Source organism: Pleurodeles waltl, chromosome 6, assembly GCF_031143425.1.
Source record: "Pleurodeles waltl isolate 20211129_DDA chromosome 6, aPleWal1.hap1.20221129, whole genome shotgun sequence".
Taxonomy (NCBI): domain Eukaryota; kingdom Metazoa; phylum Chordata; class Amphibia; order Caudata; family Salamandridae; genus Pleurodeles; species Pleurodeles waltl.
This window is the reverse complement of record NC_090445.1, coordinates 1,323,870,940-1,323,888,818: the sequence shown is the minus strand read 5'-3', so window position 1 is coordinate 1,323,888,818 and position 17,879 is coordinate 1,323,870,940. Positions and strand designations below refer to the sequence as shown.

At 45.5% G+C, this 17,879-nt stretch overlaps 1 protein-coding gene across 1 annotated transcript in view; it reads left to right on the top strand.

Annotated features, from left to right (window-relative positions):
* The window catches only part of LOC138300824 (synaptotagmin-15-like), a 294,951-nt gene that overhangs the window by 171,495 nt on the left and 105,577 nt on the right, over positions 1-17,879 (top strand). The gene's annotated exons all lie outside the window — the stretch shown is intronic.

Below are 17,879 nucleotides of genomic sequence, written 5' to 3'. Positions count from 1 at the left end.
TGAAATATGGAACGTTGACTGCAATAATCGTTATTCCACTTAACACAATTTTATCAAAAGTGCATTTATTTGCTTTTATGTCAGTTTCTTGGTAAGACAATTAGGACAGATAAATGAAGATAGGCGAATTTGACAGACATGGGTCAATTATGTTTTCCTCGAGTTGCATATTAAGAATTAAGAGACAAGAGAGGGCTGGAGTGAGGCACGGGCTTCTTGCCACCAAAGGTTTGAGGCCTTAACAACTTGGGACCACATAGGCGAAGATTGTCACTTCTTGGTTCTCTCCTCCAGAAACCTCAAACCCCTTGAGTAAGAGTGGATGTACGGACTTTTATTGTTACCCTCGGCTTGAACAGGGCCTAAGACCATTTATTGTACAAGGCAGCACAGAAAGTTGCACAGTGCTAACCAGTATCAAAATTCAAAACAATTCAGGCATAATATTTATACACGGTATATACAAAGCAAATACATAAACAATGAGTAATACAGACAGAACGAAAAAGCAACATTGTTGCTATGCAAGCCTTTAATTGGGATGAAAAAGAAGGGAGCTAAGGAAGAATGTTGGCTAAGAGGCATGTCTAAGAAACCTCCTATAGAGGCATGGCTTGTGAAACTAATATCATGGCCTAATTGTATAAAATAATCCTGCGCTTGACACATTCACAGAGATTTTTACTGAACAAGAATGACCACAATCAACAAGCACCAAGATATATATTTAGCAGCTTATATACATTGGCCCTAAGCTATAAAACACTTGACTAGTTAAATTTAAGCTTTAAGACTGTTAGCTTCACTGCCCCTGGGGAATTAAATGTCCACAGTGGATAAATTGCTTTTTTAAATTGGAAAGAAAGAATATCTTAGGCTCCAGTACACTAATCGGCAATAGCAGTATCTATAGTGTTGCTTGTTTGCTGTGTCAGAAAGGACTCTGCTTGTGATGATGTTTTGCAGCTCCAGCGAGTGACTGGCAAGCAGATGCCATTTTGATTCATCCATAAAAGAACAGAAAAAGGGTTTAGATAGTGCCCTATGTTTAATGTTTTTTCTCACCCCTGGCAGTGTTCACTTGGAGTGTTTCTGATATGGACACTGACGGGGAGTTGAGAAATGGATTGACAGGATGGTGTTGTGTCATACGTGGTGCACAAGGGTTCCGCTGGTTTTACTGTCAGATTTAAAGAATCATTCAAGTGTGTTTACCCCCAAATGTTCACCAAACTCGAGTATTTGTTACAGCTAGATAAAAAGTCAACCACCATGGTGGACTACTGCAGCAGCTGATCTGCATGGAAAATTGTGCCCTATCTGTGGTTTTGGAATAAGACAAACTTGTCACTTTGGGGTCTTTATGGAAGGCAGTGTCACATGCATGGTGTACAGTCGTAACCCCTGCCCTGCGTGCCTAAACTGTGAGTATATGTTATGCTGATTTTACTTAATTTAGCCCCCCACCCAAACAGTAATCTAGTCTGAGTGTGAAAGCAAAGGCCTGTGCTTGACTCATGATGGGTTCTGGAGTTGGTCTGGACTTAGAAGGGCACACATGAGCCCTCACAGTGACAGCAGGACTACTGTACCTGGCACGGGTTTCAAGATTGTAGCACAATGGTGTCAGCCTACCTTGTTTTGCAGCCATTATTCTCTGACCAAGCCTTTTTACCTGCATTCTACGAATAGAAGACTATAACCTATTCAATCTGAATTCTGTTTCTAATGGTAAACGCGGAATCCTAGTGTCAGGATCCTGTGCATCTGAAACTATGCATATGCTATTAAAGTTGTTATGCAGTGCATGAGTGCTTAATTGAATCAGAGTGGCACTGGCCTGTGGGTTCCATTTTTAAAGCACCTGGACTGTTCCTGTGCAGAAAATCGAGGTGAGGTTGCTTTCCCAAACAGTGTAAGTGTTTTGCGGACTTTCCTGTGACTGGAGGGAGGGAACCCAGATTCTGAAGTGGGGGAAAGTTGAGACAGGCTTCCCCCTATAAATGTTATTAGGTCCTCTCTGATACAGATGGCTTCTGATTGGCCTGCCTGGAACAACCACTTGGTGGATGGAAGGTGAGAAGGGTCAGACTGAAGTAACTTTTGTCAGAGTGTAAAGGTCCCTTAGAAGCTGCACAGCCATTTGTATCTTTTCCTAATCACTGTCAATGTGACTGTTGATTGTTAAGGTGCACAGCCACCTCCTTGTGTTATGCTCTTCATCATCACCAAGGCACCTATGTCAAGTATGCACAACTGGCTGGCCCAACTGAAGATGGGGTACACACCTTTTACCACACCCACTGTGTGTTTGTTATCCCAGATAGTATGACTGTGGCTCTCCTGACTCCGTGGTGTGGAGTCTCAGCCGGGAAAGATTAAAGGTTGCACACCAGTGGCAACTGCCACAGTATGCATTGTGAATAGCATACCAAGCACTGCCCAAAAGTGTGCTTGTGGAACTACCACTCCAAAGAGTGAAGCAATTACCTTGGCAAACCCTGTGCTGACTTAGCACCTACTAGTCGCACTTCCAAAGAACTCAACGCCCAACTGAACTACCACCATCATGCCCCACAAAAACGCCAAGAAAGGTGTTATTTTGGCTGGAGCCCTGCACCTGGAGCAGGGGAATGCCAACTACCTCTAATGAAGGAGATTCCAAAATGACTGACAGAGACTGTCTGGAGTCACGGACCATGACTCAACACACCAGCAAGCCCCACTTGTGCTGACTGACCACAGGAGCCCAGAAGAGGGTCTACTCTAGAAGTAGCTGCTTATGCTCTGGCACTCCAGAGACTCGCTGTGCAACTGGCAGCTGCACATCTGCAGCGAAACTGCTGTGTGCCATTCTCGCTGGTCCAGCCCACCACTAGTGAACCTGCAACCTGGAGGAAGTACCAGTGATGTCTAGCACTGCACAAAGATGAAACAGGTGAGAGACTATCTTGGGCCCAAATGAAACTTTGTGGTGAGAGGGATAGGGTAGAGAGCTGCCTCTAAATACAGAGACTACAAGAAACACTAAGATCTCAGAGACGGAGGAACAGGGGAGTGGGTAGTCTGCTTTGATGGGACTTCACTTTAGAGCGTATAAGAATCATACCCTCTGATCAGGTATCTTACGTGCTTGAAGTGAGTATTGTTGTGATTTTTGGTATAATAAAGTACTTGCCTTTTTCAAAGTGAAGCATTTGGACAATTAGTTCTAAAAACAAACATTTCCAAAGCCAATGGGTCTGACCTTTGAGACATACGGGCTGTGCTATGCTTTTAGCTAATGCTACTCGGCATCAATACGAAGCAAAAGTGTTTGCTGTGATGAGCGCGTTGCTTACTGATCCAAGATAGCAGGCACCATTTGGACTGGTAAATATGAAAAGTGCGTACTCAAAATGTAGTTTTGATAGCTTGAAAGATTTTTTTGTGTGCAAAGTGGCAAAGCAGCAAATGGCAGCTGTGAAGCCCTCCCAAAAATGTAAAATGAATAAAAAATTGTGATTGACTGTGAGGGAATTGGGGAACAACAGGGTAGTGTGGGCAATGAAAGAATGGAGGTGCTCAAGACCAGCAAGGTGAGACCACCCACAAATAAACTAAAATAGTATAAGTTGTGGGCAGCAATGGAGAGGCTTGGGGGAAGAGATGAGGGAGCAACAGGGAGTGCGCAGGTGTGATAGGTTTTTGGGGAAGGGAAGCAGCACATGAGAAAGAGAGAGAGAAAGCACACGCCTTTAGAGAAACCAATCAAATCTATCCCTTATTGTGTTGAATTTCCAACAGAGAAGGTGTCAAAGATGGTAACTGTGTACCAAGGCACATAGAGATGAACAAACTGATCCTGGATTCAGATTGCAAACTCACAAACCTAGCCCTGTAAATTATTCTAATAGACCAACGAGAACAAACTAGCTAATACCAGAATCTGTAGCAATAAGCAAAATCACAGTGATTGCTGCACACTGTTGCATAACAGGCTGAGCGGGCAATGTGAGTCAACTCTTTGCTTGCTCTACAACCCCCATCCAAAATGGATATCACAGTAAGGGTTCTGTTATGAATGCTAAATAGAATAAACAGTGACAGCAATAGGATGTCACAATACACGTTGCCCTTGGAGAGCAATAAAACTCACTGAGAAGTGTTGCCACTGCACCAATGTACAATGACACAGCATCCTGATGTGAGCACCATGGGCTGTCAGGCCCCCAACAGGACTTGGCTGTACCTCTCAGGGCTCTTAACCTTGACAGCATTCCAAAGACCCCTTCCTTCCAGAAGCAGCCATTGCTGCTTGACTGAAGCCAGGCTGCCTGCAAAGTGGACACTTTGGGCCGTATTTATACTTTTTGGCGCACAACTGCGCCAACGCAGTTGTGCGTCAAAAAATTTAACGCCGGCTAACGCCATTCCAAAGCGCCATGCGGGTGCCTTATTTATGGAATGACGTTAGCCGGCGGAGCTGCCTGGTGTGCGTAAAAAAAAATGACTTACACCAGGCAGCGCCGGCGTAGGGTAAAATGGAGCTTGGGCGTAAAAAAATGGGGCAAGTCAGGCTGAGGCAAAATGTTCGCCTCAACCTGATTTGCGCCATTTTTTGGGACTCCCAACCCCCATTTAAATGACTCCTGTCTTAGCAAAGACAGGAGTCATGCCCCCTTGCCCAATGGCCATGCCCAGGGGACTTATGTCCCCTGGGCATGGTCATTGGGCATACTGACATGTAGGGGGGCACAAATCAGGCCCCCCTATGCCACCCAAAAAAAAAAAAATACTTACCTGAACTTACCTTAAGTTCCCTGGGATGGGTCCCTCCATCCTTGGGCGTCCTCCTGGGGTGGGCAAGGGTGGCAGGGGGTGTCCCTGGGGGCATGGGAGGGCACCTCTGGGCTCCTTCCGAGCCCACAGGTCCCTTAACGCCTGCCCTGACCAGGCGTTAAAAAATGACGCTAAAGCGGCTGGACGTCATTTTTTTGGACCCGCCCACTCCCGGGCGTCATTTTTGCTCGGGAGTGTAAATATGGCGCACATGCCTCGGAGTCATTTTTTAGAAGGGAACGCCTACCTTGCATATAATTAACGCAAGGAAGGTGTCCACGCTAAAAAATGACGCAAACTCCAAGATCTTTGGCGCTAGACGGGTCTAACGCCAAAGTATAAATATGGAGTTAGTTTTGCGTTGAATTTGCGTAAAAAAAAACGACGCAAATCCGGCGCAAACAGAGTATAAATATGCCCCTTTATTTCCCCAGAGGGAGTGCTTGTTGTCAAGCCAGCCTAGACTTACACAGGCTTTACTGTGCTCACAATCAAATGCAGGTGGAGCAGTGGTCTCTCTGGTTGTGCATCATGCACTTTCAGCATCAAACAAATTAAAAACCATAGGGGTGAGGATCTGGTGTAACAGGCCTAGCTGCTGACTCTGGAACTGGGGAAGAGGGTTCGATTCCTGGTGACTCTAGAACTGGGGAAGAGGGTTAAATCCTGGTGTCGGCTCAACATCTTGTGATTCTGAGCAAAGCACTCATTCAGCTGATAGGCACAGATTAACTTGAATCAATCTGTATTTGGGCACCGCTCCACAGAAATGATTGGAAATGGTTTTTCAGCTGCACCGGTCAATTAATGAGACTACAAGGAAGAGTGACATGAAGCCAAAAAATTTGAAGCACTGGGAAGGCTCCACGCCCTTTTTGTACTGAATAGTTTCAATAGTGAACCTGTCCTGGCAGTTTGGGCGGGACAGTTGCCAGTGGAGCAGAGTCAAGGCTGATTTGCATATGGTTGGGTCCAAACATGGTGGTATGGAGGTTGAAAAATGATGGACTGGGAGGTGACACTGAGCGATCGTCAGTGGCTGAGATTCACTCAAGCATTTCATCAATCACTTTGATTTTTGATGGCTTAAATCCATTAGTCAATGCAATTGTTCTTCATTTGATGTAGTCCTTCCCAAAGATAACTACATACTTGTGGAAGGTGCCCTTAAGATAGTGTAAATGTTACCTTAAAATTAACATGGAGGCATGTTTACTCTGAATACAACCGTTCAATCTGTGTAGCTCAATCAATTTAAAAATAGCACAATTCCCATTGCTCATGGCCAAGCGTTTCATTGCCATACAATAGGTTTCATTCAGGTAAGGCACCAATGGTAATAGATTGGATTGGGATGACTAAGTGTGTACCACAGCGGAAGACTTACGAGTGAAAATAGTATGGACAGAAGACAAACTTCAAAATGATTCAATGGTCTGGAGGAAGTTAGCTAATAATATGTTGTGTCCACCAGATAATAGACTGTCTTTAACTGGATAATACTACATACAGCAATACACAGAACCTAAGAACTGAAATATATGTTAAATGTATCCTTAGGTCCGCGTCGGCAATGGTGGTTGAAATGTATGTGTTTTGCACAAAATTTACTCTTTTACTCTTAAATCATGATTAAACTTGGAACGCATTGTCCTCAGAAAACCCCAGATTTGTAACTAATTCAAACAAATTTAATATAGTGATAGGTTAAAAAATCTGTGGTGGTAAGCAGTTACTCAGCAAAAATATATCCTTTTTTTTTTTGCTTGAAGTTACCAGAGACTTCAAGTGACCCAGGATGCAGTGCTCCGGTCTTGGGATTTAGATATCAACCTAATGCATTTAAGGATTTGTATTCCTGGTTCACTTCAGGTGATCACACAACTGAAAGACATTTTTTTTTGTCAATCAAGAGCCTATGACTTGTGTCACTCGTGCAATGGAATCACATATTAATCTTAAATTTGCTGCCCACCTTACAGCCCACGTTGACAGACGTATGTAGACTGAATGTCCTTCGGAATGGCGCTGGGAGATTGTAGAAACTGCTTATGGTGAGCGCATGCTCTGCATAAGTATTTTTTCACACTGACACCAATGAGTGAAATACCCAGAGAGAATAGAGGGACCAGCAGAATGACAGTAAGCTGTTTTTTTCTACATTTAGTAAAAATATATAAATTCAGTTCATCAAAATGGAAAAAGAAATATCAGGGATCTGATCAATAGAACGTATGAGTGGCTTTCGTTTTCTGCGTGGTGAACTAATAGTTGTTTTTTAAAAGGTGCATAATCCGAGCAAGAATGCAATAAGTGAGTAATAATAATAACGTAGTTTGCGAAAGCGCTTTGAAAGAACTCGTTTAACTGGTTTCCACCAGTTTTAACACAAGAAAGCAATGCTCTGAAAATATTTGAAATAAAATTCTGCTTACCCCAGATGTTAGGCGATTTTAGTTCACTTGTCACACATCTCACAAACAGGTTTTTCAGCAAAATTTAACGTAATACATTCTTAAGATTGTTCTGCCAGCTGAGCCTTTAAGGTGTCATTGGTCTTTTGTCCGATGTGGAGCAGGCGGCGTCCGGCTCCTCAGCAAAGAGTTCTTTCCATGATCCCCACGAACAAAACCAGAAAAAATGTAATCTCTGAAACTATTCCACGTTTTTCATAATATTGCCTTTAAACAAGGTTCTGCATCCGATGAAAGAGTAGCAGACCAAAAAGGAGGGGCGGGGGAGTGGAATTAACGATCTGGGAACCCACAATTGAATCGCTAATGAAAAAAAAGTTAAGTCTCAAACCTCAAATCAAACTACTCATTCCGGTTAAATAAAAAAGTGAAAAATAGCTTAAAATACACAATTACAGACAAACACCTGACTGCGAGTCTAGCACTTAGCCTCAATGCCCTAATACCAGTCGCACAATCGTGGGCTCGTGGCTCTTATGTGTGAACGCATTTCATCAAATATACAGAGAAAGGGATATATCAGGCCCTTCGTCCACATGAATCTGAGGGTTTATTTCCGTGCTTCACTGCTAAGTCCATGAATTTACTAAAAACACGGCAAACACGTGGTGTTGACAGTAATGATAGATACACCAGGCCCATAGCGAAGGAGCCGAGCGTCTCTTTGAACAGGAACAATAAAATACTTACACATCGAAGAATACCATTTTAGAAAACCTTTCAAAAGTGCATGGTAGTTTGTGGAGACACATTATAACAATGTTAGAAAGCACTAGACTTCAAAGTTACTTGCAACTTCGAGAATGATGACGTACAATGAAAGATGTCAAGTTGTCAACTCAATCCTGTCCCTTCTACCAGTATTTAGCACCATATTGAAAACAATTCCATCAGTACTTATTATTCTTTGTTCCTGTACGGATACAATGAATGAGTTTCCACATATAAGTTTTCTGTGCCCAATGTTATTTTACTTAAAGGAGAAAGTATGCCTTATTTTTAGTTCAGTTCGACAGAGAGATGATTTTAAATAACCACCGCTTGTTTTTTAGTCAAGCCAGTTCCCAGTACCAAGGCGACTGCTTCATCATAGGAGGTCAAAACACGTATGCACGGCTTAAAAAAACAACTTACCGCTCATCTCCACCACCATCCTCTCCTGCGGCCTCATTGGTCCTCTTTTCTTGTTCTGGTGCTCCATCATTCGGTGGGACACCAGAAGAAGCTCTCCAGCAATCCGGGCGCTACTTACATGCTAAACATAGCATGTAAGCAGCGCCAGGATTGGTCTGAGCGGCAGACACAACCCTGGGGCCTGTGCAGTTAGGCAAGCCCGGCTATGTACAAAGCCAGGCTGGAGAAACCTAAGTGCGCGTGTGTTTGGACGACCGTCTTAGGCTGTCCAAACACACCTGAGCACTTAGGGCAATATTTATACTTTTTTACGCAAAACTGCGCTGACGCAGTTTTGCATAAAAAATGTTACCGCCGGCTAACACCATTTCTTTGCGCCTTGCAGGCGTCAAATTTATACTTTGACGCACGGCAGCGCAAACCACAGGTGGGAGTCATTTTTTTTTACTCAACCCAATGTGGTACGTCGTAAAGGAAAACGACGTTATCGCAACGAAAATGACTGTGAGCCAGTTTTCAAAGTCGCAAACCGGATACGCGCCGTTTTTTTACGTAATTGCGTCAAAAAGCAGCGCAAACACTGAAAATTGTGCTAAGGAGAGCCAAAATGGTTCCCAGATGCTTGCACAGACCCCAGGAAGATGACGGCAGACCAAGAACCAGCCAGGAGGACCCACACAAGGCCCAGGACAGGGAGAAGAAGCAAAGAAAGTGTTGCTTCAATGCAGAGGAGCAGGAAATTCTGGTTAAAGATGTGACGGAACACCAGCACCGACTGTTTGTCACCTCAAAGTTGCCAATCAGTAGGAGAGAGGCAATATCACAACAAATTGTTGACAAGATCAACAGTGTGGCAGAATTACGGAGAACAGTCATCGAGTGCACGAAACGCTGGCAATGACTATAAGCGCAGGACCAAGGAAAAGATGGCCAGGAACAGGAAGGCAGCACTGCAGACTGGAGGTGGGAGTCCAGCACCTCAGGAGGCCCTGGACCACATGGAGGAGATGGTGGTAGCCGTCATCTCTGAGGAGATCGTCACAGGGATTCAAGGGCAGGACAGCGCAGACTACCAGGAGACAACACACATGCAGGGTAAGTCGCATGGGGAATTAAAATGCACAAATGTTAACTGTAAGCGGGGGTGAGCATACCTACTACACAATGCATGTAAGTCATGACATTCAGGGAGTGGAATGGGTAAAGGGGCACAGCACGGGAGCATGGCCTGTTCAGAGGAAACCCGGGGCACAATATTACACAACACCAACAACCTTTGCATGGGGGTATGCTGCCATGCCAAGGATGTTGCAAAGGTAAAGTCAGGCCAGGAGGGCAGGGTACAATGTAAAACTGGCAGCCCGTCACACGTCAGCCATTATTCTCCCTACATTAACTAGGGCCCAATTAACATATCTGCAAGTGGAATGTAACATTGACAACAGTTGCCACTACCACCTCTGCTGTGTGTGCAGGTCAAGTAGCTAATGGCAGTAACGTCCCCATGGATCAAACACACCCAAATTAGAGGGTTTAGGATGACAATGTTATCAATCCCCTGAAATCAATACAAATGTTCCAATCCTGTCAAATGTGATTGTCTAAACATTAGAAGGTACACAACACCAATGCCATACCCATGCTGCATATGTCAGGGTCCACCCTGTGCCTGGGTCACAATAGCTCCAAAGACACAGTGTAACATCCCAAATGTCATACTGCTCAGACAACAGCATTGAGGGGGAGGACACATGTAACTGGTTACAGAAATACACCTGCACAGTCAGAGGAGGAAATGGAACACTGCTAGGACTATCAGTGCAATCCAATGTACCACACATTCCTCAACATCAGTAGTACACATTACCAATGCTGACATCCATATTGTTCCATAACAATACTATACATAGTAGATGCTAGATCTCAACAACATATAGGTGGATGTGAAAGATCAGAGACTGGGGCAGTTCCAGATTGTTACGTGTGGTGCTAGTGCCATCAGAACACCCACAGCCAGTGAAAGGCCTCACCATGAGAATGGAAGTAGACGGAGGGTTGAGTAGGACAAGTAGGACAAGAAGGTGGCAATTCACAATTTGGCCTGAACCAACACCTAGAGGATGTGATGCTGACAAGTCCACAAACTGACCACAATACATGTGACATGCAGGTGGGGCATAGGCCTGGGGGAATGCTTATATTATAGACATGAACAATGAACAGGAACCAAGATCACAATGTGAAAATAATCGGAAGGCAGGCATGTCACATTACAAATCCCACAACACAGACACACTAATTGTACCATATCTCATTGCAGAGGACGATGGCTCTCCTGCGGATATGCCTGTCCAGGACTACCCTGATGACATGGATGATGAGCTGACAAACATCAGCCAGCAGACCCTCCAAGATGTCCTTGGAACCCTCCAGACCCCACCGTCTGTCACAAAGAGGAGCACAGAACTACCAGTCATCACAGAGGACCCACCCACCACCCCAATTGTACGACCTGCCAGCTCCAACACAGCTGAGGACTCTGACGACACTGACACCAGCTTTGAGAGAACTGTAGTTGGAGTACAGCGGGAGCTGGCCAAGGAGGTGCGGGTGGGGATGCAAACTATGGCAGCCAGCCTAGAGCCTAGTTCATGCATGATGTCAACTGAAGAACAGGCAGCAGCTATGCAAGGGCGAACAACAATCTTGCAGGAACTTGAAAAAAGGTTGAAGGAAATCAGTACAGCTGTAATAGAGTTGACCCAACACCTACAACAACAATCCTGTCAACGCGTGCACAAATGCAATATACTGAACCCCTCAGGGCTGACCTGGCTTCCTACCACAGTGATGTGGCTGCTATTCTTAAGAACCAGCAGCTCCTTCCTTGCTGCAGTACTGCCCTTAAGAGCCCACAGTTGGCAGCTACCGGGATGTCTGACTCCACGTCTTCAAACACTGAGGTGTGTGTTGCCCCTTCACAACCACCACCACCAAGGGCAGAGGAGACAACACACATCAGAAGATGAAGACGTGGAACAGATCACCTTCACCTGTAAGAGTACCTGGTAGCACTAGTCCCTTCCACATGGCCACCTATTACCAAGGTCCTGTGCTTTGTAACATGCCAGTCTTGCAACAACTGTACTCAAGCACTGTTCTTCATCCCACTGTTTATCATGTCACCCTGCCCTGCCCTGTGATTGTCTCTCACTACCTCATTGGTAAATCCTGTCCCTCTGCACTTTCTGACACTTCACCCCAGCATGTCCAATGATATGCCCTTTTGCACTTGTGCAGGATCACAATGGAAGATGTCACACTAATGGACTCACAATCATGGACAATGTACATATAGCACTACAGCACTTTAAAATAAAGAGCACTTATACAACACCTTTGCCTCTGTGTAGTGTGACATATCAACCGTGATGGCCATCAGTGATGTTTAACTCAGGTCAATGATTATTGATTGTCAATACACCTGACCTGAACAAATCTTGGCTGATAACTATGCCCAGTGGTCTGGATTGTACCATCATCTGCCCTCCCTGAGGGTTATTTCCTAGGAAAATATAAACTATACGCCATAATGCTGTGTTGGACAGAATAACTCTTCCTCAAGGGATGTCTAAGCCAGAAAATAGTGCCTTCAATTTTTACTGAAAGTCAAAACTTACCTATGTGACATTTGCCCCAATTTTTAGCTAACACACAACATACAACATGAATGGATGTGTATGAGTTTCCATAGAAATAAGCAACCGAGCTGAACAATGTAACAAAGGATAGGTGTGAGTTATGTATACTATACTACATGAGAGCATACTACCACTCACCTTATAAGGATTCACTTGGACATCAGGCTGCAGGCAGACTTAACACAGTGTCCCCAATACCAAATCTGTTAGCAAAGTATGTGACATTGAAAACATACATCACAAAATAACCACACTGTGAGATCCATAGTAACCGTGAGTGGTGGGTGCAATGGATAGCCGAATCTTAGCTAAGTAGCTTTGGGGTAGCTGCCAATGTAACAGCCCAGTTGGGATATGGTTGCAGCATGGGACTCAAAAGCTAATACAAGAGAGACACTGTTCACTCATGGCAAGGCCCTGATCTACAAGCATTTGATACATTCTGTAAAGGTTTACCTAGATATTTATTAAACAGTAAAAACAGAATCTAAAACCAGGGGAAACACCTTACCTAACCTAAACTACTCTAACTACACATTACCCACAACTGTCCCTAACTAACCTATGCTAAACTTACTTATCACATTTAACGAAACGATCTAAACATCAACCCCCCACACCCCTTATAAGACGGGACAAATGGAGGACAACATATACTAACCTAAACACATAGGGCCATATTTATACTTTTTGACGCAAAGCTGCGCCGGTGCAGCTTTGCGTCAAAAATGTTACCGCCGGCTAACGCCATTTCGATGCGCCGTGCGGGCGTCAAATTTATACTTTGACGCATGGTGGCGCAACCAACAGGTGGGAGTCATTTTTTTTTACGCACACAGCGGCGTCAAGTCGTAAAGGAAAACAACGTTAACGCGACGTAAGTGACTGTGGGTCGATTTACGACAGCGCAACCCGGAAAGCGCCGTTTTTTTTTACGCAATAGCGTCAAATTTACCCGCGAACACTGCTCTTTCAGCAGAGGAGAGCCAAAATGGATCCCAGATGCCACTACAGACCCCAGGAAGATGACAGCAGACCAGGAACCAGCCAGGATGATCCATACAGGAACCAGGACATATATAGAAAAAAAAGAAAGTGTCGCTTCAGTGCAGAGGAGCAGGAAATCCTAGTTAAAGAGGTGACGGAACACCAGCACCAACTGTTCATCACCTCTAAGTTGCCAATCAGCAGGAGAGAGGCCATATGGCAACAAATTGTTGACAAGATCAACAGTGTGCCTGAAGTACGCAGGACAGTCACCGAGTGTAAGAAACGCTGGCATGACTGCAAACGTAGGACAAAAGAAAAAATGGCCAGTAACAGGAAGGCAGCACTGCAGACGAGGTGGGAGTCCAGCACACCAGGAGGCCCTGGACCACATGGAGGAGATGGTCGCAGCCGTCATCCCTGAGGAGATCGTCACAGGGATTCAAGGACAGGACAGTGCAAACTACCACGAGACAACGCACATGCAGGGTAAGTCGCATGGGGAATTAAAATGCAATAATGTTAACTGCAACCAGGGTGGGGAATACCTACTACACAATGCATGTAAGTCAACATATATAAGGAGTGGCATGGGTAAAGGGGCACGGCAGGGGGGCATGCCCAGCACAGACAGAAGCTGGGGCATGACATAACACAGCACCAACAACAGTCCCATGGGGGCATGCTGTCATGACAACAATGGAGCTAAGGGAAAGCCGCAACAGGTGGGAAGGCCACTACGTCAAACTTATATCCTGGCACTCGTCAGTCAAAATATATCCTACATCAACTAGGTCCCTATCAGTAATCCAGTAGCCAAAACAACAACTGCAATGTAACTGCGACAACAGTTGACACTAACACCTCTGATCTCTGTGTAGCTATAGTAGCCAATGGCAGTAACCTCCCCATGGAACATACATACCTAAATTAGGGGGTGAGGATGACATCTGCAACTATTTCCAGAAATAAGACAAAGGCACCAGTACACTCAAATGTCAATGCCCATAGTTGACACATACATCAGCCAAAGTAAACAGCAATAGGAGCCACACAGCACTAAGGACACACACATGCTGCATACGTCAGGGTCCCTCACGTGCCTGGCTAACAAGGCAACATCACTAATGTCATACTGCTCAGACAACAACATTGAGGAGGGGACACATGCAACAGGTCACTGAAACACACCTGCACAGTCTGAGGACCAAATAGGACATTGATACGATAAACAGGGCAATCCAATTAAACACACATTACCCAACATCAGCTGGAAACATTAACAATGTCTACATCCATATCACATCGTAACATTGCCATGCATAGGATATGCCACATAACAATTACAATTAGGTCAATGTGAATAAAAAGATTTTGGGGCAGGTCCTGAGAGGCAAGTGTGCTGCCAGGGCAATCACAACACCCACAGCCAGTGAAAGGTCTCACCCTAAGAATAGATATACACGGAGGGTCGAGTAGGACAAAAAGATGGCTATTCCCTAATTGGTACAAAGTAACACCTCGAGGCGATTAGGCAGACAAGTCTGATAACTCTATATCATACATGTGACACACAGGTGGGCCATAGGCCTATAACAATGCCCATATGAAGGACAGCAGATACCAATAACAAACCAGAGCACAAACTAAAGTCATCAAAAGGCTTGCATGTTATGGCAAAATTGTCACAACAGACACACTAATTGTACCCTGTTTCATTGCAAAGGAACATGGATCTCCTGACGATATGCCTGTCCCTGATTTCCCTGATGACATGGATGACGAGCCCATAAACATTCCCCAGGAGACCATCCAAAAGGTCCTTGAAACCCTCCAGACCCCACCTTCAGTCACAAGGAGGAGCACAGAACAAGCAGCCATCACAGAAGAACCACCCACCACCCCAATGGTAAGACCTGCCAGCTCCAATACAGCTGAGGACTCTGACGACACTGGCACCAGCTTTGAAAGAACTGTAGTTGGTGTACAGCGGGAGCTGGCCAAGGAGGTGCGGGTGGCGATGCAAAATATGGCAGCCAGCCTTGAGGGGGTGCGCTCGTGCATGATGTCATTTGCAGATCAGGCAGCTGCTATACAAGCCCTAACATCTATCTTGCAGGAACTGCAGAAAACACATAAGGAAATCAGCACAGCTGTAATACAGTTGACCCAACACCTACAACTGCAATCCAGTCAACGCGTGCACGAATGCAACATTGAACCCCTCAGGGCCGACCTGGCTGCCTACCATCGTGATGTGGCTGCTATTCTCAAAAACCAGCAGGCCCTCCTTGCAGCAGTACTGCCTTTAAGAACTTCACAGGGAGCAGCCCCCGGGATGTCTGACTCCACGTCTTCTAACACTGAGGTGTGTGTTGCCCCTTCACAACCAACAACAACAAGGACAAACCAGGCAACACACATCAGAAGAAGAAGACATGGAACAGATCACATTCTCACGGAAGAGTACCCGGAAGCACTAGTCCCTGCACCATGGCCTACTTTGACCAAGGTCCTACGTTTTGTCAAATGCCAGTCTCACTACAACTACACTCAATGACTGTTCTGCTAACCACTGTATGACTTGTCACCATTGCCAGTGAATGTCTCTCTCCTACTATTCGGCAAATCCTGTCCCTCTGCACTGTCTGTGACATCACCCCAGCATGTCATGAGCATCATCCACACCCCTTCTGTAGGATGACCATGTAAGAATGCACCAGAACGGACTCAGCAAACATGGACAATGGACATTTTGCACTACAGCACCTATCAATAAATAGCACTTGCACACCTAATATGTCTCTGTGTTATTTGACACATCAACTGTGCAGTAGATAACTCTAAAGTGTCTGTGTGACAACCATGTAGCTTTTCAATACAACTGTCCTGACATCATGTAGTCTGATACATCTGTGCAGTGGCCAGGATTGCATCATAGCCTTACCATCCTGAGGAGAATAACTGATGAAGGGACAAACCACACACAATCATGCTGTGTTGGACAGAATAATGCTCCATCTATAGCAATTCAAGTCAACTAATGGTGGCTGATAAATGTAGGCACCATGCAATACTAAAACATGAAATTATGCCGCATAATCTAAGCAAACACAAATAAACACTGCATCAATCACCTTTTCTGAGTATACTTCCATGAAGGGAAGTCATGCTGAATTTTTACACACTTGATCTATGTCAGCAATGAAGGTAACAAGACAAGAGTGTTAACAACACCTCATCTACAAAGATCTCCCTGAACATCACACTGCAGTCCGACCTAATAAATTACCCACAATACCAAGTCTGGAAGCACACTTTGTGATGTAGAATACCTACTCATCAACACAAATCCTTGGAGTAGGAAGTTGGCTCTGTATGCACTATTTCAAAGTAAGGAATAGTATGCACAGAGTCCAAGGGTTCCCCTTAGAGGTAAGATAGTGGCAAAAAGAGATAATACTAATGCTCTATTTTGTGGTGGTGTGGTCGAGCAGTAGGCTTATCAAAGGAGTAGTGTTAAGCATTTGTTGTACATACACACAGGCAACAAATGAGGAACACACACTCAGAGACAAATCCAGCCAATAGGTTTTGTTATAGAAAAATATCTTTTCTTAGTTTATTTTAAGAACCACAGGTTCAAATTCTACATGTAATATCTCATTTGAAAGGTATTGCAGGTAAGTACTTTAGGAACTTTGAATCATTACATTAGCATGTATACTTTTTACATAAAACACAATAAGCAGTTTTAAAAGTGGACACAGTGCAATTTTCACAGTTCCTGGGGGAGGTAAGTTTTTGTTAGTTTTGTCAGGTAAGTAAATCACTTACAAGTCTCAGGCTTGGGTCCAAGGTAGCCCACCGTTGGGGGTTCAGAGCAACCCCAAAGTTACCACACCAGCAGCTCAGGGCCGGTCAGGTGCAGAGGTCAAAGAGGTGCCCAAAACGCATAGGCTGCAATAGAGAGAAGGGGGTGCCCCGGTTCCGGTCTGCCAGCAGGTAAGTACCCGCGTCTTCGGAGGGCAGACCAGGGGGGTTTTGTAGGGCACCGGGGGGGACACAAGTTCACACAAAAAGTACACCCTCAGCGGCACTGGGGCGGCCGGATGCAGTGTAGAAACAAGCGTCGGGTTTTCAATGTAAATCAATGAGAGATCAAGGGATCTCTTCAGCGTTGCAGGCAGGCAAGGGGGGGGCTCCTCGGGGTAGCCACCACCTGGGCAAGGGAGAGGGCCTCCTGGGGGTCACTCCTGCACAGGAGTTCCGTTCCTGTCGGTGCTGGGGGCTGCGGGTGCAGAGTCTTTCCCAGCCGTCGGGAAATGGAGTTCAGGCAGTCGCGGTCAGGGGGAGCCTCGGGATTCCCTCTGCAGGCGTCACTGTGGGGGCTCAGGGGGGACAACTTTGGTTGCTCACAGTCTCGGAGTCGCCGGAGGGTCCTCCCTGAGGTGTTGGTTCTCCACCAGTCGAGTCGGGGTCGCCGGGTGCAGTGTTGCAAGTCTCACGCTTCTTGCGGGGAGTTGCAGGGGTCTTTAAGTCTGCTCCTTGAAACAAAGTTGCAGTTCTTTTGGAGCAGTGCCGCTGTCCTCGGGAGTTTCTTGTCTTTCGTGAAGTCGGGCAGTCCTCAGAGGATTCAGAGGTCGCTTGTCCCTTGGAAAGCGTCGCTGGAGCAGGGTTCTTTGGAAGGCAGGAGACAGGCCGGTAGGACTGGGGCCAAAGCAGTTGGTGTCTTCTGTTCTTCCTCTGCAGGGGTTTTTCA